Source organism: Sinocyclocheilus rhinocerous, unplaced genomic scaffold (assembly GCF_001515625.1).
Source record: "Sinocyclocheilus rhinocerous isolate Xijiao unplaced genomic scaffold, SAMN03320098_v1.1 scaffold206, whole genome shotgun sequence".
In the NCBI taxonomy this organism is placed as follows: Eukaryota; Metazoa; Chordata; class Actinopteri; order Cypriniformes; family Cyprinidae; genus Sinocyclocheilus; species Sinocyclocheilus rhinocerous.
In genome coordinates this window covers 1,106,013-1,130,217 of record NW_015647488.1, presented here as the reverse complement: position 1 = coordinate 1,130,217, position 24,205 = coordinate 1,106,013, and positions in this window count along the sequence as shown.

The window sequence follows — 24,205 nt, the reverse complement described above, 5'->3', positions numbered from 1 at the left end:
ATTGTGAATGAAAATGAAAAATTGCAAAGTCATTTCTCTGACTCTGGATTATGTGTGCGTGCGTGTGCGTGTGTGTGCATGAGTATGTGCATTTATGACAACAAATACATGTATGCAGACATGCCTTTCAAACATGAAAAGGCAGGAAGGGAAGGTAAAAGAGAGAAAGAGGGAGTCAGAGATCAGATTGTCAGACATGCGGGTTGTGTCAGATGTATCCATACATGCTAGATTAGACACATTACTTTCCACAGTGGATTTGCTTTGCCATGCCGACGCACACATAGACAGACTTCTTTCCACATGTTTAAATCCACTGTCTGCATCGCTGTATTCATCTCACAGACCCATGTGAAAAAATGTGGTAATAGAAAGCTCTTCAAAGCCCCATTCAATAACATAGTCTTTAGTAATTGTGTTCTTTTAAAGAGTTTACCTAAAAATTTAAAAGCATTTAGTCACCCTTGTGTTGTTCCAAACCTGTATTACTGACTTTCTTCTGTAGAACTCAAAAGAAGATATTTTGAAGAATGTTCACACGGCTCTTCCATATATATTAAAGGTCAAACTTGGCATGTCAGAATGACATCATTGGTTCGCACATGTCTTGAAACCAAACATGATATTGGGGTGAGTAAATTGTAGTATTATTTCTAATTCATGTAATTGTTTATAGCTTATGTGATTTGTGAATATCCCCAATGCAGCAGAATATTTATTTGGGTTAGTGTGGTTGTATTTGAGAGTTTCTGTAAGGATCTCACCCTGGTTGCTTCTCAGGGAAGGCAGGTCTGGATCCTCAACACTAATAGCAATAGCCAGCAGCCTCCAGGCATTTCCCCAGCTGCCTGTGGACAGGGCTGTACTTCTGCCTCGATTAAAGCTCGACAGTTCCCTCATCCTACAATACCGTCAAAACCAATGAGGCATTTCACAGCCATTATTTTTTTCTCTCTCTGTGTCCTCCTACCTCTCTATTTATGGATGGTCATGTAACTTTAGCTGGTTCAGGTGGTGTTGTGGTGTGTGTGTGTGAGAGAGAGAGATTCAAAACATTTTGAGGAAGAGGAATGTTGGTTTCAATCAGGACAAACTGAATTTCATGAGAGGTTATTGATGCAGATATAGACTTAATATCAGTGTACACAATGATGGTAATCTGGAAAGTGATGAACCATAGGGACAGTTATTTTGTGATTGGAGGAGTTCTCAGTGCATTTTTTTTTCTTTTTGTGTCTGTTTTATATGGGGGCATGTTGTCACAAAATATACTTTTTTTTTAATATACTGTAACCCTAAAAATTACAGAAAAAGTGAGAGAAATTGTGTGAATGAATCATTTGTCCAGTATTACATGCAGGTAAATAATTCCATTGAGTCATGTTTTTTCTCCCAGGGCTCAGTGACATTGACTCTAGAGATGCTAAATAACAAGCTAGAGTCATTGCCTCATGAATTTACAATGATATTACGTCCTTGTCCACATCCCCGTCTGCATACACAACAGCAGTGGATCACAGTTGTGCAATACTGCCTGCTAACTATTACCTCCAGTACAGTTTAGTGCTAACTCTGTCTACTCTGTCCAATTTACTGGGTTTCTATGAATTCTAACAACATTCTGTCCTCTAATATGTGACCCTGGACCCACAAAACCAGTCTTAAGTCGCTTGGGTATATTTTTAGCAATAGCCACAAAAAACATTGTATGGGTCAAAATTATCAATTTTCCTTTTATGTCAAAAATCATTAGGTTATTAACCTTTTCACTGGTGAGTTTAAAATATTCTAGCGGTCCCCCCAGAGTGAGTTTTTTTTAGGCGACCATTATTTTAGAACGTTTCCCCCATATGTTTCCATGGCGACGCGTCATGCTTGTCACGTGACACACCGCAGCCACGAAAACACTGTATGACAGATGGAGCGCTTTTATTTCGTTTTTCCTTTTTTATTCAAAATATTCACACACTTGCTTACGATGTCATCAACTATCTGATTTTCTGATTCACAAATATGTGTAAATGATTGTTTTTTGTCATTTAAAAACCTTTATAAATTATTTTGATCGTGATCTGTAACGTGAGATGGGCGCCGCCATGTTTGTTCGCGTTGCAGTTCAGAGAGTCCCGTCAGTCGGATTTACAGCACGTGAATTCACCAATTTCTCCCGAAATACATGCAAGTGGCTGGTGAACTGGGAGAAGAATAAAGTGAACTTTATAGTTACTTGCACTATGTGTATCTGATATGAATAAAATACGTCAGCAAATTATATTTGAATGGATTGTTATTGCTGCTTCCATAAACATCTGTTTGTATTTTACAAACTCTAAATGTATTGTTTTACTAGTACTTATGTGTATTTAAATGTCTGAAACCTAAAATAAACATTATGTGGTTAAAAACACTGCATAGTTGTGATTATGACAAGCGCAGTGCACGTCTCTCTCTGGCTCAGCCAAAGCGCGAAAGCAGTTTGAATTTGGCAGTTATGTGACGTCACCGAACGTTCTAAATCCCATATGTGGGACCGTTCTCCCAGGGGCACAGAAATAAAAATACCACCGCTCAAAGGGTTAAGTAAGGATCATATTCCATGAAGATATTTTGTAAATTACCAACCGTAAATATATCAAAACTTAATTTTTGATTAGTAAGAGTTGTACAGTAAGAAAGTTATTTCCCTTAACCAGGAAATTAACGTTCTTAGAATTGACAAGACAGTTGACCCTGAGAGGTCAAGTAAATATCTACAGCGGATCTAAATATTCATAATTAATTATAACTAGTTATGATTAATTATTCATATTTCCCCATGAGCTGATTCGCTACACTGGTTTTGTGGTCCAGGGTCACATATGGGATTTAGGGAAAATAAAACAGTATTAGGCTTTGCTGTTATTGATTTTCTGTTTTCTCTTGGCAGGTAAATACAGCAAAATCCTGTGGTTTAGGTCGCAAATCTTTCTGCTACAGGAACGTTAGGTAATCTCTTGGATGTTCATGCCATTGCTAATTGCACAAATCTCAACATAGTTGAGATTAACCTGATTTTTGTTGTTGTTGTTGTTGAGAAAGTCGTAAATGGTCTCGGGTAAAGTTTTGACCTCAGGCAGCTGGGCTGGATATCTGAACAGGATTTCTCTGAATCAGTTATTAGTCTGATATTCTGGCCGCTGCTACTCAGCCAGCACAACCATGAAGCTTTCATCTGCATCTGCAGGAATCTTTCCCCACATCTTCTAAAAAGGAGAGTGTGTTTACATGTATTTGAGGGTCTTCACTTTAAGTTGGATGTCAGACCTTTATAAAAAGTGCTGTAGTTGTACACTGATGGTTTTACGTGGTAATATCATGGTCCTTTTACATATACAGTAGTACTGAGTCATAACCAGCTACTTATGTGGTACTCAAAGGCACTAAATGGAATAACATGGTACACCATATAAGATAAACTATGATAAAGTGCTGTCTATAATAATACTAAATGTTTACTATTCTCATATAACATTTTATTTATATAAAATTCCAAGGTACTTGGAGAAAAAAAAAAACCATAATATTACCAAACCAAAAACATTGTATTAGCATGGCACATGTGCAAAAACATATAATACCATGGTACTGTCATGTGCAAAAAGAACATGGGATTACCATGAAACATCTCCAAAGAACATTGTATTACCATGGCACATGTGCAAAAAACATGGTATGACAATGATACGTTTCCAAAAAATATGTAATGCCATGATATTTTGATATATGTACTGAATGTAATGAATTATTACTATACTCAAGTATCATGGTACAATAATGTTATGGTATTCCAATTATGTAAAAAAAAAAACATGGTACTGCCATGTCAAAAAAAAAAAACATTGTATAACTATGAAACATGTCCAAAAACATGGTATTACCATGAACCATACCCAAAAAACATGGTAGTACCATGGCACTTTGATAAGTACTTCAAAGAAAACTATGGTAGTATCATGGCCAAAAATATGGTATTTGCATGGCTTCAATATATAATATAGTTCTGAATGATTATTATACTCATGTTGACCAACCACGGTATTTACATTGTATTTCTAAGTACTTCAAAGAAAACAGTGGTATTGATATGTCCAAAAGCATTATATTACCATGAAACATGTCCAAAAATATGGTATTCGCATAGTATATGCCCAAAAGCATGGCAGTTCCATGGCATTTTGATATTATGTTACTGAATGATATCATACACGTCACACGGTATTTACCTGGTTTCAAAGCACTTTGAAGAAAACCATGATACTATCATGTCAAAACAGCATGGTATTACTATGGAATCATATCCAAAAACATGGTAATACTATGATGTGGTTGTGAGGTGTGTTACTTTGAGGTGTTACTATGAAGTTACTATGTTTCTTTGACGTTATATAACAGGCTTTTGATAAGAATCTGAGATCAGAAATTCAGGGTTTAAGTGGGGATAGTGAACTATTTCAAGAAATGTTTTGAATTTTTATATTTTGATTTCAAATGTGCTGCAAAATGTAGTTGGGAAAAAAAACATAGTTGGATAAATACTTTGCATAGTCCTCCACAGGTCTATCACACAGTCTAGCTTCCACACCACAATATGCAAATTTTGCTCCTTTACAAGAGCAGCAGTTGAGGGACGTAAACTCTGACGTGTGTACAAATAAATCTAAAGTGGCATCTGTCACGTCAAGCCTCAACATCACTCAACATGTCTTTTCAGGCTCCATACCGATTCGATGGAGCTTGTTTTTGCCAGTTGAGAGACCAAAAATAGATACAAGGTTAAGGAAATTGAATTTGTTGCTTGGTTTCTCTCTCTCTCTCTGTCTCCGAGAACTGTCTTTGGCAACATCAGATGCGTTTTATGAATTGTTCAGATACCCAAAAATCACTCTGAGGCAAGGAGATATTTGTAGCTGCCGTAGACTTATATAACACCTATCACTTATGTTGGCAGCACGGAAAAACAAAGGAAATGTGAATTTTTAGCTCACCAGATATAGACCTGTCACAAAATCTAATGCATGCAAATGTCATACGCTGCCGTCACCTTCCCTTCGTACCAGGATACACACACACACACACACGTACGCGCACACAAACATGCATTGTCAGGTTGTTCCAGGATGTTCTCTGACCTTACCCTTCCTTTATCCCTCCACCTCCTCTCCATCCATCCCTCCTTTTTTGCCGTTGTTATCAGAGAGCTCTTTGTCCCCGTCAGATAGAGAGGAGACAGGCCATCTCTCAGTCTCTCTCTCTCTGTTTCTCCTGCCTTTTTCCTCTCCGTTTGACTGGTGCCAAGGTAAGGGCACCACCAGCCACTTTCTGTCTGAGTGCTGAGGGGCGTTTCAGGACACACTTGTAATTTTTGTCCAACTCTAAGCCAGAAATGGGCTGTTTTCTGCGGGGTGCTGTAGGGTTGTAGTGGACAAGCATTCTCTCTCCTTCCTTGTGGAAACATGCTCGCTCACTGATTGAACCGGAGCTTCGATTAATCCTGTTCCAACGATGAGATCACTTGGACTGTGTGGTCAGATCAGAGAGTTAGGAACCATGCGCACTAATGAATGAAGACAGCAGGTTACTATCCCAACAGACTGTGTCATTCCTTCCATATCGCTCACCTCCACAAGCCTTCACTGAAGTCAGGATCAATTACAATTGATGTTTCTCTACTCTATAATCAATAACTGCCTGTTAGTTCCCGTAATGCCTTTTTGATCGTTTACTAACAAGATAGATATCACAAACATAGAATGGATATCACAAAACCTGTCATGAACATGTGCAAGTCATATTTCTTTATTTTTTTTAAATGAAATTAAAAAAAAATATTTTGCATAAAGAAAATTAAGCCTATTTGTAGGGCCTAGATGCTTTGCATTATGACATAATGTTCATGAAAAACACATTTTTTTTGCATTACAGTAATGATAATTATGATTTTTTTTGCAGTTAAATTCTATTTACACTAGTGCAAATAGCAATAGATTTACACAGTGAAAATAGCAGTATTTTCTTTGCAAATATGTAAATGGTGTTAGATGCTGTTTATAATTAGTGCAAATAGTGGCATGTTATTTTTGCACCTTAGTGTATTATTGTACATTGTATATATTAAAATCATAAATGGATGCTGCCCTATTGGGACCTTATTGTTCTTGCTCCTATCCATAAAGCCCAGTCCATCTTCTGTGGAAGTCTCAGAATTAGCATTACAGTAATATTAATGATTTTTTTTTTTTTTTGCATTAAAGTAATCATAGTTACATATTTTTTCTTTACGATAACAATACAGTAAAAATATATATATTTTTAAATGATTTCATTGTGGTAATGATAATAAGATTTTTTTTTTCTGCATTACGGTAATAAGATTTGTTTATGCATTACTGTGATAATAATGAGATTTTTGCATTAGAGTAATCATAATTTAATATCTTTGAATTATGATAAGAGCATTTATTTTATTTATTTTTATTTTTTTTTCTTTTAAAAATTTCCCATTTTAAAATATGATAAATATATATGATAATGATATTGTGGCGATTTATGGTAATAAGAACTTTTGTAATTGTCATGAAAATAATATCAGTGCCAAAATCTTCATGATCATTAATTTGACTTTTTCAAAATAAAATTTCCTGAAATGTGAGCTGGACATGTTTTCCTGAGATTCACTTGAATATATAAATGAAATAAGGTGTTGCATTACTTTATTTCAGATCTCCTGGTCACAACATACCACATTTCCCATCATGCTATGATGTCAGCTCATACACTTATTCATTTTCATTGGCATTGCCCCTCCTGTGCTTGTAGTCCTACTTTCTCTTTGGTTGCCTCTGAACTGCCCAGTAGACCTCATCTAGTCAATCTAATCGCTATGTTTCCGTTTTTCTGTTTGTTTTTGTAGGCTATGTGAGTGTGTGTGTGTGTGTGTGTGTGCATGCTGAGACTGGAATTATCCCAGGACATTCAATCAGACTCCAATCCCGCTCAGCTCTTGTCTGTGGGCCAAAAGCTTGCCATTGACCTGTATAGCACTGGTCAGTGTGTGTGTGTGTGTGTGTGAGTGTTTCTGGGTGACAGAAGAATTAGAAGGGGCTTTTTGCCTCGTCAATTCCTTGCAGACAGTGTGAAGTAGATAGAGATGCCATATGACCAGTGATGTCTGTTCCCAAAAATGGCAAATAGACATTCGATAAAGATGATATGGACAGTCAGGCCTGACAAGAAAGGCCAGTTCAATGGTGATGTTGCTAAATATTAGTATTTCAGAATTTCATCACAATGTTTCAGTCAGCATTTAATCATTTTTGTCAGTTTTGTGTCATTTTCGTCAGTCCTTTGTCATCATTACTCACCCTCATGTTGTCCCAAAGCTGTAAGGACTCTTTCATTGTAATGACAAAAAAAGTTATAAAACAAATGCCATACATGTGTGGCCCACCCCATCATTTTCATTGTTGGTGAATGATCCCTTTAAGTCGCACCAAGAGCTTGTAACACTCCAAAGAGAAAGGAAAAATTTAAATCGCATCATATGACCCCTTTAAGTCTGAAATTGACTTGAAATTGGTCTAATGTAACAGATCATCACTTTGTGTTTCTGTATTCTGCTGAGTTTGTGACCTGTAGCTGTGATGGCTCAGTTGGGTGATGCTGGGCTTTGGCAGGCATGGATATAATATAGTGAAGACATTGTGGGAGTTTATATGGGATTTTTAAGAGAAATTGATTTAGACGGACATGCCTGCCAAAAGGTAGCTGAATCAACTGCCAGGATGCCATTGGCTGTGCTGTAAAATTGAATTTGCATGACCTGCTGAGAATGTGAAGAGTTTTCATGATAAATGCAGAGAGTTACGCAAAGCATCCAGAGCTCTTGAATGAGACCCACTTAACCTAGAGCATATCAAACACTAACCCAGCTATCAGAGATCAATTACTAAACCAGAGAGACCACAGCACAGTCATTCTAGTCTCTGATGCTTCAGTTTTGCACATTTATGTGTGTTTCTTGTGGATATTCTGACATTTACACACTTGATGGATCATAACTGGACTGAAATTACATTAACCATATACTAGCTTCGGTCTGTTTTACCACTCTGTCCAAACCTCATACAGCAATCACTTATCTTGGCCTTATGTTACATGTCTGTTTAAAGAGTAGATGATCATGTGCTAAATCTGTCACTTTATATATCTGAAGGTGTTTCATATGGAGCCTTTCATGACTTTGTAAGAGACTGCTTTGGCGCTGTATATTCATAAAACATATTCGCTAAATTTCAGTCCATCCAACTGATGCTTTTAAGCCTAGCATGAAGTTAAAATTGAGCATTTTGTGAAGAAAATGTGTCTAAAATGAAGGTTCCAAAAAAGGGTTTTCGCAGCAATGCCATAAAATAATTATTTTTGGTTCTCTAAAGAACCTTTCAGTAAACAGTTCTTAAAAGAACCATTAAAAAAGAAAAAAAAATCCACTATAAAGAACCTTTTGTTCAATGGAAAGGTTCCATGGATGTTAAAGGTTATTCATGGGAACATAAATGGCAACAAATACCTTTTTAATAGTTGACTTACTGGTCTCTATGATTTTCTATATATGATTTGACTGCCTCCTTCTTTAATGTGGGTTATATGTAATAAAGCTATAAACTATAAATTCTGATTGGATTAACTGTTAAAAAATACTTAAGTAATAATAATAGTGATGCTTGCTTTATGTGAAATTCTTTGGTTAGTGTGGTTTAAGTGGCATGCCTTGTCTGAGAAGACCATCTTATGAGCTTGCTCTCTTTGTTATGAAAGCTTGACAAAGTTTAATTGATGTATTCCAGTCATCAGGGCTCCACACTGTACTGTTGTATGAGAACACATTGTTTTCCTGCAGAGAGATCTGGCAGGATGACAGGTTGTCTAACTCTAATGAATGAGGTCAGCAAAACATGTTGACTTATTACTGATTTAGAGCCTTGATTTGCAAAAAAAATAAAAATAATAATAGTAATAATAAATGACCTACTTATCAACTTCAATTTGAGGGCCGTATCACAGTCCTCACTACCAGTGTTGCTGAAGCTGCTTTCAAACTGTAGCATCTGTAAGCTTTGCTCAAAATGTAAAGGCATAATTCATCCAAAAAAGAAAATTAGGTTATTTTATCCAGTGTTATACACCTGTATAGTTTTAATTATTCAGTGGAACACAGATTGAGGATGTTTTTGTTCATACAATAAAAGTCAATGGGGTCCAAAACAACAGTGGATCCCACCGACTTTGGTTGTAAATATCATAATTTGTAACGACATGCTGGTGAGTAAACGATGACATAATTTTCCTTTTTTTTTTTTTTTAAATACAAATAAAAGTTTCCTATTTGGAAATTCCATGTGTTTTATTAGTTTTTCTATAGAAACATCTATATTGCTTTCTTTTGCATTTACAGTCATGTATATTTATGTATATAAATAACAATTCCATGCATATTGTGTGTACTTTACACAGTTAAAATATCATTTATTTAAGCAAAATTTCATATTCGTCAGTAAGCTGTCCATCTAGATAGCATGGTGAATGTATACAATAATGTGGGTAATGCTTGCATGGTTGCCAATGAATAGGATGCTACATTTTATTCAAAATCCATGTATATTGACTAAATATCTTCTATACGTTTTGGCTTTAATAAGATTTCCCCGAGAAACAGACAAGAATGAACCTGCCGTCCTCTGTGTTTCTTATTCTTTTTGACAACAATCAGTGGTGGAAAGAGTACTGAAAAAATATACTCAAGTAAAAGTACCATTACCTTCCAAAGAAAAAGATAAAAACTACTTAATTACTGTAACGTGAGTATTTGTAATTCGTTTCTTCACACCCCTGACAACAATACACTTAAACACAACAAACTCGTAATTATGACTTCAAAAGTGAGCAGTTTTTGAATGTTTTTGCACCATAAAACACAAAAGTAGCTTAGCAATAGTAGCATTGCTACTTGAGTTAGTTAGCCCTGATCTACACATACACATGCATGCTTCTGCGCACACATACACACTCCATCAGGTCAATGAAGTGAAGGAACAAAGGCTCAAAACAGTGAAGAAAGCATGTCATGATTACACACTTCTTCTCTCATGTATGACATCACCAAAGGCAGTGAGAGTAGCGGTTTTGTCGTGAGTTGCATCCGTGGAGCTACAGCAGGTGTCAAAGGTCAGAGTGAGATGTCACTAAGTGAGGAACAGACAGTCAGGGAACGTCTCAATTTTTTTTTTCTCTATCCATGTTTCATTCTATTACAGATTTTATTCTCTCTCTCTCTCTCACACACACACACACACACACACACAATATGTCCTTTTATGAAGGTTGGCGATGAGCTGTAAATGTAAAGGAAATGAAGAGTAATGGCCTTAATTTCAATTTGGTCTTCAAGGTCTTCCACTGTCCTTCAGACGGCTGTGGCTCATTATCCTGAATCAGGTCTGGGTCAAGCCCATCTGTCTGGTTTTAATGTATTTTAAGATTAACTACATATAGTCAATCCTTTTTCTAATTGGTATTACAAATATTGAAAAGTGTCTAATAAATGGTTGTATTTCATCAAGGCTCACTGCAATGGCACAGCAGCGAGTTTTGCAAATCGCCACTCACATTTACCTCAGATAATGTAAAATTCTAGTTATTTGTGAGATTTTCTCTTATTAAAATGTGGATCTCCTGAGATGCTTTTGACAGAGTTTATTTTTGTTCAGAGGAGACGCTTGACTAGAATTCTGATGTCTATGACCAAAGTCAGAAAACGACTCCACAAAACCATGGCTTTCCTTTCCGATTCCTCTCCGGTACTCAAAATATGTTTTTGTTTGTCCAGCAAATTCCAAAGAATGTCAATCTCATAACCCTAAGCAAACAATTGTTGCATCTAGCCAATTGCACCAGCACTAGAGTCTCCCAAACCTGTATAATAAGCACCTTCCACATCCGGAAGAAAGCCAGTGAGGTAGCTGCTGTTTGTGTGTGTGAGACCAGATTTGCATAAAGAGATTACAAAAACCAGAAGACAGAGAGATATGGCTTAGATGAGATCAGGATCAAGTCTGTTAGGTGAAATAAGATGTTATTAATGAAGTCAGGGATTTTATAATCAACATGTGTGAAATTAAAACAACAGAAACGGGCCAACCCTATGGATTTCTTATGAAATTCTAGGGTCATGGTAATTACTGTAAATGCTAAAATGTTCCCAGGAAATACCCATAATTCTGCAAAATCCTGTTTGTTTGTTTACTGTAACAGAAGCCGTCTACAGTTCTGTGCCCAGAATGCTTATTTTTATAGTGTGTGTGTGAATTTATCATGGTCATATTCCAGTAAGCACACATAAATCTCCAAGACATGGACAGCTTCATCTGTAATTATTGTGTACAAACATCTGAAGAGCAGATTCTTATAGACTGTAAACTATAAACAACAAAGGACATTTTAGACACGTGTCAGACCTGTGATATCAATCTTGTTGCTATGCAGTTACGTGGGTGGTTGCCAGGGCATAGCTATGTGGATGCTTTAGTATTCTGAGGTGGTTGAAGCATGTTGTTATGCAGTTACTTGGGTGGTTACCAGAGTGTTGCTATGTGGACACTACGATATTCTGAGGCATTTTTAGCATGTTGCTATGGAGTTACTTGGGCTGTTGCCAGGGTGTTGCTATCTGGATGCTGTGGTATTCGATTATTGGCATATTGCAGTGCAGTTATTTGGGTGTTGTGGGTGGTTGCTAGGGTGTTGTTATGAAGATTCTATGGTGTTTTGTCAGGTTGTTTTGGTATGTTGCTATATGGTTGCTAGGGTGTTTTGGGGGTTTTAGCATGTTGGTGTGCAGCTTTTTGGGTGTTGTGGGTTGGCTGGTACTGTGTGATTGCGAAGGTATTCCGAGGGGTGTTTACACAACACCGTTTTCAACTAAAACCAGAAAACGTGTTATGCGTTTTGGCCATTTATTTACACAACGGCATTTTGAAAACTTTTGAAATTGGGTTTCAAAGTGTAAGTTTTTGAAAATGATATCATTATATAAACTACAAAAACGCGAATTTAGGAAAGCGGCGATATGTATTATGTGTTCAATCTATACGAATGGGCATAGTTTAAGTGACATTGCCAACTACTGGCCTGGCATGCATAAGACAGCATGTTTTCTCGTTATTGTGGATCCGTGCGAACAGGGATCATTTTGACAATGTTGTCATCTCTACATGAAACTTTTCAAAAACGCAAAGGAAAAACATTTACGTTTTTAATACATTTTTATCATGTAAATGTACCCTAAGGTGGCTTTAGCAAATTGCTATGTGATTGCAATGGTGTTGCTAAATGGTTGTCAAAGATCTCACTTCCAAGTATCTACGATATTTAGGTCTCTATGGCTTATGTCCCTCTATCAAAATAAGTTTACAGTATTTTTAGCCCATTTTATCATCCAGCAGGTAAAAAGCATATTACTCTGACCACTTTTCCTCCATGTGCTGCACAATTTTTATTTATTCAAGTCCATTGTCCAAAGCAGGATGAGTTCAAAGTATGTGCAAGAGTAATAGTGATGTGTCCTTTGCAAACACCACTAATAAGAGCGTTCAGCTCTGTAATACGACATTCCAGTGAATGGGCTTGCATTAGTATTTGCGTCTAGTATTAATGTCCATGGTAACTATGGGTACATTTACTGGAACATGACCAGCTCACTGTCACATGCCTGTCCACTTTATATCTTGGTATGCAGGGAATTTTTCTCATGTTTTCTGTGCTTCATGTAGCATTACGTGTGTCAGGCCCTGGAACGCAATCACACCCAAAGCCTCCGATTCCTATATCCTGTGCCTCCCTCCTTTTTCTTCTCCCCCCACTGCCACTTCTGTCTGTTTTTCTCTTGTCTTTCCAAACGTAAACAGTTTGGAGGGTTATCGCAGTGTGGAGCGGATTCCTGACATTTTTCCCAGCCCCGTCAGGGAAGCAGCACTGTCCCTGTGGTCGTGCAACAAAACACATCAGAGATGAGCAGAAGACAAGGGGAAAAGGAGAGATATCATAGCCGGCGTGCGCCTCTCCCAAATGCCTCAGAGCCCTAGAATTCACCTCCCCGACATGCTTGAGGTCTGATATTTATGGACGTTCCTACATTCATCATAAACATGCTTTTCCCTATATTCTTAAAACATGCAGAGAATGTTTGACCTGGGTGTTTAGATGTGAAGTCTCATGAGTCAGGGAGGAGGTGTTGTGTGAGACCACTAGCACTCGTGGAATGGTTGCTGTATTGTTTGGGTTGTGTCTGTGTGCAGTTGTTGAGTTTGAATCTGTGCTTTCTGTGGTCAGTGTTCTTCATGGTCATTCAGTTCAGCTACAGTCCTCTTTACTGAACCATATATTAACCCAAGGACAACTTTAAATGAATAGTTCACTCAAATATGACAATTCAACAACTCAATATAAATGTGACAACTTGCCACAACCTAACATTTATGAAAAACCATCATACAAAACCACTACTAGATAAAACAAGCATTTGTGTAATTGAATATATTTCATGTGACAACTAGCACATGCTACCCTACTTTCAATATAAAAAGTATTAAAAATTGATCCAACATGAAGGTGAGTAAATAACAGAATGTTCATTTTTTTTTATAAACAATGGCTTTATCCAATCATATTATTTTAAATTTGTCAAATGACACCAGTTGGATCAGTAATTATTTTACATCAGTTTGTTGGCCTAAACACATGGCCAAAATCAAACTAACCATTCAATTCATAGTTTTCACGTGACGTCACACCCTTACAGGAACTCCCACATGGAGGGCAAAACAAGGCTTTCCTCCACTGACCGCCAGTTATTTTTTTGAGGTTTGCATTAAGTAGTAATGTAGTAAGACAGTGATATTTAAAGGCCAAATTCAGTATACACCTTGTTGATGATGCATTGTACAGGCAAGCAGATGAACCCAGAATATAAACGCAATGCGATTTCACTTACCACATAAACAGAGCAAGGAGAGATGACTGAGGATGATGGCGAATAATTTACAGATCCTGAGCACCACTGACAAGCATCTGATCTTGTAAAATGTGTGGTAAGTACTGCCGCTGTAGTTTACAGAGCTCGTGCGATTGCAAATCTCGAAAGTGAAAGTAAAACGCGATCGTGCATTCGCAAGCAGTTTCAATGCCCCGCATATTAATAGCAGCTCCCTGATGTCCGCATTTTATATATAGTATAATTACCCAACAATATAACTGCGAGAAAAAGTATTGAAATATATATTTTCCCTGCGTTTCCTTCCTGCTGTGTGAGCTACTGAAATGAGCCACACTGTGAAACAGCCAATCAGAGCAGAGCTCAACTTTATTATTCATGACCCTTCCAAATAAGGTAAAAACAGACCATTTCATTCTAGGGACAGATCCTAGGTTTGTAAATGGACATGTAAAACCGTTTCTGGAGATTTTTTGCCCTTATCTAAGCCACATACCTTCTATGAAGATATCAGAGAACAATTTAAAATATTGTATCAATGCATTCTATGGCACCTTTAAATGTTTTCCCATAGAAAACCGTTATAAAGAAGACGCTTAACTATTTAGTGCACTGCATTCATATTCATTTGCTTGCCTGTATAAAATACGCGTCATCAATAAGTTGTGCACTGAATTTGATCTTTTAATATCACTGTTTTAAAGGCACTTTAAGTGTTTTCACATTAAATATTTTAGAATGTACCGCTGTTTTTAGTGATTGAAATATTGCGGCGGGTGTTTTATATGGATTGCTAATGGCCAAAACGTGCATTTTGTTCACATATCTTAGTTTCATTTCCCTGTGTTTCCTTCCTGCTGTGTGAGCTACTGAAATGAGCCTCAATGTGAAACAGCCAATCAGAGCAGAGCTCAACATTGAGCCGCATTGCGAAACAGCCAATCAGAGCAGAGCTCAACATTATTATTCATGACCCTTCCAAATAAGGTAAAAACAGACCATTTCATTCTAGGGACAGATCCTAGGTTTGTAAATGGACATGTAAAACCGTTTCTGGAGATTTTTTGCCCTTACCTAAGCCACATACCTTCTATGAAGATATCAGAGAACAATTTAAAATATTGTATCAATGCATTCTATGGCACCTTTAAATGTTTTCCCATAGAAAACCGTTATAAAGAAGACGCTTAACTATTTAGTGCACTGCATTCATATTCATTTGCTTGCCTGTATAAAATACGCGTCATCAATAAGTTGTGCACTGAATTTGATCTTTTAATATCACTGTTTTAAAGGCACTTTAAGTGTTTTCACATTAAATATTTTAGAATGTACCGCTGTTTTTAGTGATTGAAATATTGCGGCGGGTGTTTTATATGGATTGCTAATGGCCAAAACGTGCATTTTGTTCACATATCTTAGTTTCATTCTTTTGAGAGGTGATCTAAATATTTTTGGATTGGAACAGATAGAAAATTGACAGGCTTGTGCTGCAGTTCAATGGATGTTTTGCCCGCCAGGTCTTCGAGCCAGTCACGTGACTGAAAACTATGAATTAAAGAAATATCTCACTCAAAACTGAAAATTTGCTGAAAATGTACTCACCCTCAGGCCATCCTGGATGTAGATTAGTTTATTTAGGATATTTGGAGAAATTTAGCATTACATCACTTGCTCATCAATGGATCCTCTGCAGTGAATGGGTGCCGTCAGAATGAGAGTTCAAACAGCTGATAAAAACATCACAGTAATCCACACGACTCCAGTCCATCAATTAAAATCTTGTGAAGAGAAAAGCAGCATGTTTGTAAGAAACAAATCCACAATTTTAACTTTAAAACCATTGCTTCAAAGTTGAGTCCGTAATGCATAATATGGATAGAGTGCATAATGTGCATAAATCAAGCACTGTTTACAAATTAAAACAGTTCAAAACAGTTTGAAAAACATTTTGATGTGAGAGGACAACAGGGGATGGACTTTTTCACTGGAGAAAATGTTGTTATTGATTATGGACTCAAATTTTGGCCAGAAGCAATGGTTTAAAGTTTAAACGCTTTGATGGATTTGTTTCTTACAAACATGCTGCTTTTAACTTCACCAGACATGAAATGATGGACTGGAGTCACGTGGATTACGCGTGGATTATTGTGATGTTTTTATCAGCTGTTTGGACTCCCATTCTGACGGCACCCATTCGCTGCAGAGGATCCACTGGTGAGCAAGTGATGTAATGCTACATTTATCCAAATCTGTTATAATAAAAAACAAACTCATCTACATCTTGGATGGCCTGAGTGTGAATTTATTTTCAGCTACTTTTCATTTTTGGTGTACTATTCCTTTAAGATGTTTGGTTATTAGACTATGGCAAGAAACATTTTAAATCAGTATGCACAAAGTCCTTATGAACATAATAGTGCAATACATAGAGCACTGCACAACATCTGCTGAATTACAGTCTGACAAACGTAATTATGGTCTGCTTGCTTTCACAGTCTTGCATAGATTGTGTTGTAGAACGAAGAAAATGTTATCAACTTCAACAAGGTTGCCGTGATGTGTGTTTTGCGAGCACTTGATATCCTGTGATTCTCTTATATTCTCTGTTTCACCAGGCTTACTGTTACAGCTTGGCACCGTTGCATTGTCTAAAGTTTTTCTTCACTGCAATGCAGCTCTGCATTATGGCCCTGGGGGAAGATATATCTGGAGAAAGTGGTGACAGTATTAGATTTAAACGAGGCTCAACAAGTTGTAGTGAGCTCTGAAACTTTGATGAAGCACCTAAAAATCCCTGAATTATTCAGAGTGATTAGACAGGAATGGAATGCTTGTAGGGCTTTAAAGGTGCAAATCAGAACATCCAATTAGGTTCCTGCACTCACAGGCCTGATAAAACCAGGTGTGAATGAGTAGAGTTTTATAATCAGTGTTAATTGTATTAGGTAAATAACCCTGATGAACTGTGACTGCATTAACGTTACACTATGCATTAACGTTTGTGTGTGTGTGTGTGTGTGTGTGTGTGAATGTTCTCAGATTTATTCAGCACTGCTCTCGTAATAACCTGAATATCACATTTACATCTCTATTTACAACAACTGCAGCATAAACAACTGTGACTTTCACTCATTTGGCAGAGCTGACAGAAATATTTGAACGGGAGACAGAAACTGTTTTGGCATGCAGCTCTGTTGTCACAGTCACTGCAGGCTTTGCTGTTTTCTAAATAATAGCTGGTCAGTCAAGAAAGTGTATGTCTCCTGCACTTCTCAAGGCTCGTCCTGCAGGAGGGAAAATCATAAATGTCTCTGTAATATCACATATCTTTCTCCTAAAGAGCAATACGATTAAATGGATACCTTAGCTAAGAATTAGTTGCTAAATGAATACATGTAAGTGTACTGTAAGTCTCCTAATTCACAGATTTTCTTCCTGATTCAAAATGTCACACTACAGTGAATTTTCGATGTTAAGTCTGTCAAGTCAGAGATTTCATTGCATTTTTTTATTTTATTTTAAACTCTTTTAACAGTAGAAGTCAGGATTTGATTGTCGTTAAACTATTTTTTACACAGAATATCAGAGATCTTCTTTAAAATCTTTAAAAATGTTTTATTTATTTAGTTAGTTTTAAACTCCGTTTTACAGTAAAAGTCAGATATTTTCCATTTTAAATAGTTTTTTTTAAACAATGTCAAAGATTTATATTTTAAAACTTTAAAAAACTTTAGTTTTTTTTTTCATAAAGCCAAGTTTCCCTTTAAACAATTATTATTATTATTATTATTATTATTATTATTATTATAAATAGTTTGTTTTTATATTAAAAGTCAGATCTTTTTCTAAATTATTTTATTTCTAAACTTTATGTCAGAGATTTCTTTAAAACTTAAAAAAAGTTAGCTAGGATAAAATAAAGTTAAAAGTTAAAAAGATTTTCTACATAAAGACAGATTTATCTTTTAAAATATTCTTTTTTACTTTTTTAATAAAGTTTCGTAATTTTACCTGTTTTGTTGTTTGTTTGTTTATTTGTTTGTTTATTTTACACTGTTGTAACATTGAACGTCAGATTTCTTCTTTGTTTAATTGTTTGTTTATTTTTCAAAATGTTATAGTATAATATTTTTTTGCTTTTATTTTACAAATGTTTTGACTGTATTAATATTTTTTTCTTTTTTTTAATTAATACAAAACTTCCAAGACCAAATTATCTGACATCCACATTAGTTTCACACTTACCGTATGTCAACAATATTATCATTTGCATGCATTTTTAAAGAAACCTCTGAGACAAGGTTGATACATAAACAAAACATAAACGAGAGCCCCATTAATTCAGTTTAGCTATGAAAGAGAAAACTTTGAGCAATCAAACGTTTCTCTGGGTCCTCTATACACACCGGTTTAGTGTCAATCCATCAAAAACACACTTTCCCCATTACAGTTAAATTACACTTCCTCACTGAACCTTTGCCAGCCTGATTTAGTCAGCTTAGTCCCTGATTAAAGCCACAATCCCAAACAACTTTCTCATCGTTGTCGTTCTCAAGTTTAACTCTCTATTGGGCCACAGCATAATTTGGTTTCCTGCTGGATTTTGTCCTCTAATTTTGGAAGTGGCAAACATTTCACTTGTATTTGAGTGTGTGTGAGCGTTGGAGCGTGTGGGTTGCGAACACACCCTCCTCCTCCCTGCAGGCCTGAAGCTCAGCACCTGTTTGACATCAGCAGCTGTCATTGTTCCACTCCCAGATGTAAGTGATACGTAAGATCACCTTCTCCATCCCTCTGTCTCGCTGGCCCCCTTCTCCATCTCCCTGCCTCGGGTCCTGATCGGTCTATATCTGAGAGGGGAGGAGACGGGAGAGGGCCGGGCAATGAAGGCATGTGATAGATGGGAAATGAAATTGAAAAAGGAAGAGAGGGAAGCAGAAAACAAGAAAGAAAATCAAAGAAAGTGGTGGCACATATGTGCATGTGTGACTGTGTGTGTAGTGGCCTCCTTGCTGAGTGAAAGCTGGGTCACAGCTCGTGCTCCAGATGGCTAAAAGAGACATGTGTGTGTTTGTGTGTGTGTGTGTGTGTGTGTGTGTGTGTGTGTGAGTGTGTATTATCTCCTCTACAAAAGCCAAGTGCTTCAGGCCCTGAGCCTCAGGTTACATTCACAAGACTTTGACAAGAGCTTATCCTCAAAAATGCCCCTCTTTTCTCTCTTTTTATGTTGCTTTGTATAATCAGGGACTTTAGTAGTTATGAGATTCAAATGGAGTGTGTAGCTGAACCGTAATGACTCTCATTATTAGCCAGCACTGAATGAGAGAGAGAGAGCATCGCGTAATGACTGCTATAAAATGAGCAGTAATAATAGCACGTTGCACCACATAAAGCCACGTTGTCTTCTCCTCGCCTACCAAAGTACGGTCGACCAACTTTTATACCCTTGTATCCATTCTGACAGGTAGTCAGTAGAGGGTTGTAGTGTCTGCAGCACCGCTAGCGCTAGCTGTTCCAGACAGCACCCATGAGAGCTCGCTGGATGCAGTTTAGGGTGTTTTTGTCCCTTGTTCTCCAGTAGATTGATTCTTAATGAAATCCTGTCAGGCTGATATGATTATGGTACCTGAGGTTGGCGGCTGAGCAAAGATGGCTAATTAAGTCTATGAAAGCTGCTCTGTAGCAGAGCTAGCATGCTACGCTAATCGACAGGTCAAAATTCCATTCTAGTCAGTTTATCTTGTGGGACATCATCCCATTTGTTGGCATTTAACCAAGTTAACTCTGGGTTCAAGTTTTACAGGTTAGGGTGACCATATGTTCTTTTTTTTCCCCAGACATGTCCTGGTCTGGATTTCTAAATAGCCTAAGATGTCTAGGTTTTGGCTTTGTTTTCCTATTGTTTTCATACTTGCTGAAGGTAATGACTGAAACGTAGTTTGACCAATAGCGTGCAGTTATATTGTACACAATTGACCAATCATGGTGTGAAAGAAGGTGGGATCTACAGAGAACAATTCAAATATGTGTATATATAAGGACCACAGAGAGCATCAGTAGGAAAACAAAGCCAAAATCTGGACATATAGGCAACTTAGAAATCTCTGCCAGGACATGTCCAGGAAAAAGAGGACATAAGGTCACTGTATAGGTAGTCTCGCGTATAGCCAGACCTTCAGACAGACGGCAGAAGGTCTGGGAACCTTGGCCGCTTTGAATGGCTACGGCCCATCCAAGAGGCCATGTGACTGATAGGTAAAACAACCAATTACGTTTCGTTTTGTGCCGCGTCATGTTTAGGGGCGTGGAAATGTCCCCACAACATCCGGTGTGTAAAACTCTTGAACTTATTTTAAAGATCTATGCCGCAAACTTTAAATATTTCACATACTTTTGAAAATCCAGCGATTAGTTGATCATGATAAGCGCTCATTGTCACATGTTGTAAACACGACGGCTTTCTTCTAACATGAGGGGGTTTGACGTCACGGCATATTTGTTTCCAGGCTGAACGGTAAAGAACACAACACACACGTCTCCCGGAAATCCTGTATAATTCAAACAATCCAATGATGACTTCGAAACTCCCGAAGTGTTTCCAATTTTGTGTGCCGTATGCATCAGACATTCAGCCAACGGTCCGTGGGCGTGACGTTTGAGGCTGAGACTACCGTATAGGTTATAATGTCCAAGACAACACATCCTTGTTAAGAAAAATAAACAAATAAATAAATAAATAGTTTGAAACCAACTTAAGCTTGTCAACCTGGAGACCTAAAAATCAGAAGGAAAATGTGCAGGGTTTTTTTTTTTTTTCTTTAAATATTTCACATACTTTTAAAAATCCAGCGTTTAGTTGATCCTGATAAGCACTCATTATCACAGTTGTAAACACGACGGCTTTCTTCTAACATGAGGGGGTTTGACGTCACGGCATATTTGTTTCCAGGCTGAACGGTAAAGAACACAACACACACGTCTCCCGGAAATCCTGTATAATTCAAACAATCCAATGATGACTTCGAAACTCCCGAAGTGTTTCCAATTTTGTGTGCCGTATGCATCAGACATTCAGCCAACGGTCCGTGGGCGTGACGTTTGAGGCTGAGACTACCGTATAGGTTATAATGTCCAAAATGGTACAAATGGTGAGATTTGTGGTTATTGTAATTATAATTGTTTTGCTAATTGAAATACAAATAACAGATGAAAAACTAAAGCTAAATAAAATACAAAAAATTCAATAAATGTAATTTTAAGCACTAAAATTATTAATGGGGAAAAAAATTTTAATTAAATAAAACTAGAACTGAAATAAACTAAATTTAAAATGAATGAATGAATGAATGACAAAAGCAAATAACACAATTACTGAAAAAACTAAAATGAAAATGATATTCTAAAATCTAAAATTCTAAAACTAAAATTCAATAAATTAATAAAATCTATATTAATATATAAATAATACTAAAACAACACTGGCATCAGTATTCACTGAGAAAAAGTGTTAAACAAACAAATAAATAAATAGAATTTGGTGACATGATAAGTAGCTAAATATTGTGTTTTAAATGACAATGGTTGGGCTTTAACATTTTTGGATGTAAAATAAACTGGTATGTCACTAAAATAACAAAAAAATGCAAATTTAGACACAGCCAGAAGCAGAGAGAGAGAGAGAGAGAGGGCGAGAGAGAAACCATTTACAATATAGCTGGATGAAAAGGTAATGTACAGTGCTAATGAAAGAGTTCCTAGAGAAGTTTTTCCTAAATTCTGGGCTGGTGGTTTGACGTCAGAGGGCCGCATTGAGAGTGGCAGTCTAGAGAATGGCAGATGTTAGAGTGTAACAAGTATCCAACCCTAAACAAGTATCCAACCCTAAACAGAGGAGACAGGTGATGCTCGCTGGGCTGAGATCATATTCAGGGTGTGTGTGTGTGTGTGTGTGAGGGGAAGAGGGTGTTGGCAGATGGTCTCTGAAGATGTGAATTAAAATACTCAAGCGTGTTGATGATCCAGCAGATGGGGCTTTGGTTTGCAAAAACGAAAGGAGTAAAAAGAGATAAACAAACAGTGACAACAGACAAACAACAGGGAGTGAGACGGGTCATCGTGGGCACACGTGTTTATGCGTTTCTTACTCCAGGCGCATATTAATCATCCTTTGAGGGAAAAGTCTAGAGTCGCTTCAGAGCTCTGAACAATGCAAGTGATTCACTGATGCATTGTGGTGGAGGTGTAGAAGATCAGATGGGGGAATATGTATAGGCGCTGCTATGAAGTTGCTATTAGGTTGTGAATCATTGCCAGGTGTGTGTGTGTGTGTGTGTGTGTGTGTGTGTGTAATAACATCACCCATTAGAAGTATAAGCGCCTTGTACCACTCAGTTAGGTTTGTCTTTTAGCGTTCAGTCAATATGGATTATCCCAGAGTGTTCCGTGGCTAGACTCCTGCCCTATTGTCATCGCCCTAAAACCAGCTGCCCAGATTTGAAGCTGTCTGTTGTTTTCTCTCTCTCATCTCTCTCTTTCTCTATTGCGCTCTCTTTTATTCGAACTGTGTCCCCATGTCTGTCCTGCTAGCGTCCATATGCTTGGAAAGATTAGCTGCCGTTCTTTCTCCAGTGCCTTGCCCCCTGTGATACAATGACCAACAATAGCATAATGTTTCTCCCACTCATTCTTCTTGTTCTCTCGTTTTCACCCTCTTTCCCTTGTTTCTGTCTCCTCCTCTCAGTGTGGCACGGTGCCAGGCAGGACAGCTGTGATGGAGGGAAATCTGAAATATGTTAGTTTTAATAAAAATCCACCCCTGGGACATTAAAGTGCCTGAAGTTGAAAAAAAACACCCATTCCATATTTTTACTTCCCTCTCTCCACTTTCCCCTGTACCTCACCCAACTTCATGTCATTATTATTTAAATTATTCGTTCGGCGCTTTCTCACTCATATCCTCCGAGGTCCAGCTGAGTGTAGTCCTCCTCTCTGCTTTCTCTCCATCATTCCTCCTCTGGTCTTTCCTCATTCATATGTGTTTCTTTGCTAACTCAGGAATATCTCTCCCTCTCTCGTTTTCTCGACATCCATCATTCACATTTCCATCTGTCTGCCCTTATGTTTCATAATTCTCCATTCTCTCTCTCCCTCACTCTCTCTTTCTCTTGTTGTGCAGCGGGCTTGACACTTTTGTCTGGGGAATGATGGATGACCTTCTCCTTTGTGCTCCAGCCACTGTAAACTAATCACTCGCTTTGCCAAAACATACATACACACATGCACATCCACATATAGCGCTCCAGTAGCCTCTGTGTTTACGAGCTTATGTGTTGCCATGTTTTATTGTAGACGTTATAGATAATTTGGGCTGTTTGTTTAGTTGAGGAATGAGTGGTGAGCTTGGGTGGTGTAATGTGGAGAGGACAGAATAACTGTGGTTGTGCTGAGGAGACATGGGTGAGGACATCAGCATCGTTCAGATGTTTGAATTTAAAGACATTAAATGGCTGCATGCTTGGCTTGCTTGTAACTACAGGTTCTCTTTTGTTTCATTATGTCCTGCGCTGACCAGTCGACAGCTGCACTGGCCCCATCTGTCCAAGTCTGTCTAACACACACACACACACACAAACACACACACACACACACACACACACACAGTGAGATTAACAAATTTTCAATTTCTTTCCCTGTGTAAACAAAGACACTCTACAACACACTGAGAGGCATTTGCTTTCTTATTCCTGCACCACTATCACTTATCACTTTTATTTGAACACACACACACTAACATACTGTACTTGCAGTGAGTGTGCATGTGTCTTAATGTCTAACAAAAGGCCAGTGTGTTTGAGATCTTGGGAATCATGCACAACCGGAAAATAATGTTTCACGCCGGCTTTTGGAACACAGTAGCAAAAGCTATACTGTACATGTGTACTGTATACTGTATATATTGTTGTATTTTATATACAAGAGCAGATTCAAAGATTATTCACATCTGTTCAATTCACGCATTTGTAGATATTGCTTATATTGTACACTACCATTCAAAATTTTGGGTCAGTAAGATTTTTTTTTATTATTATTTTTTTTAAAGAAGTTTAATTAGCTACATTT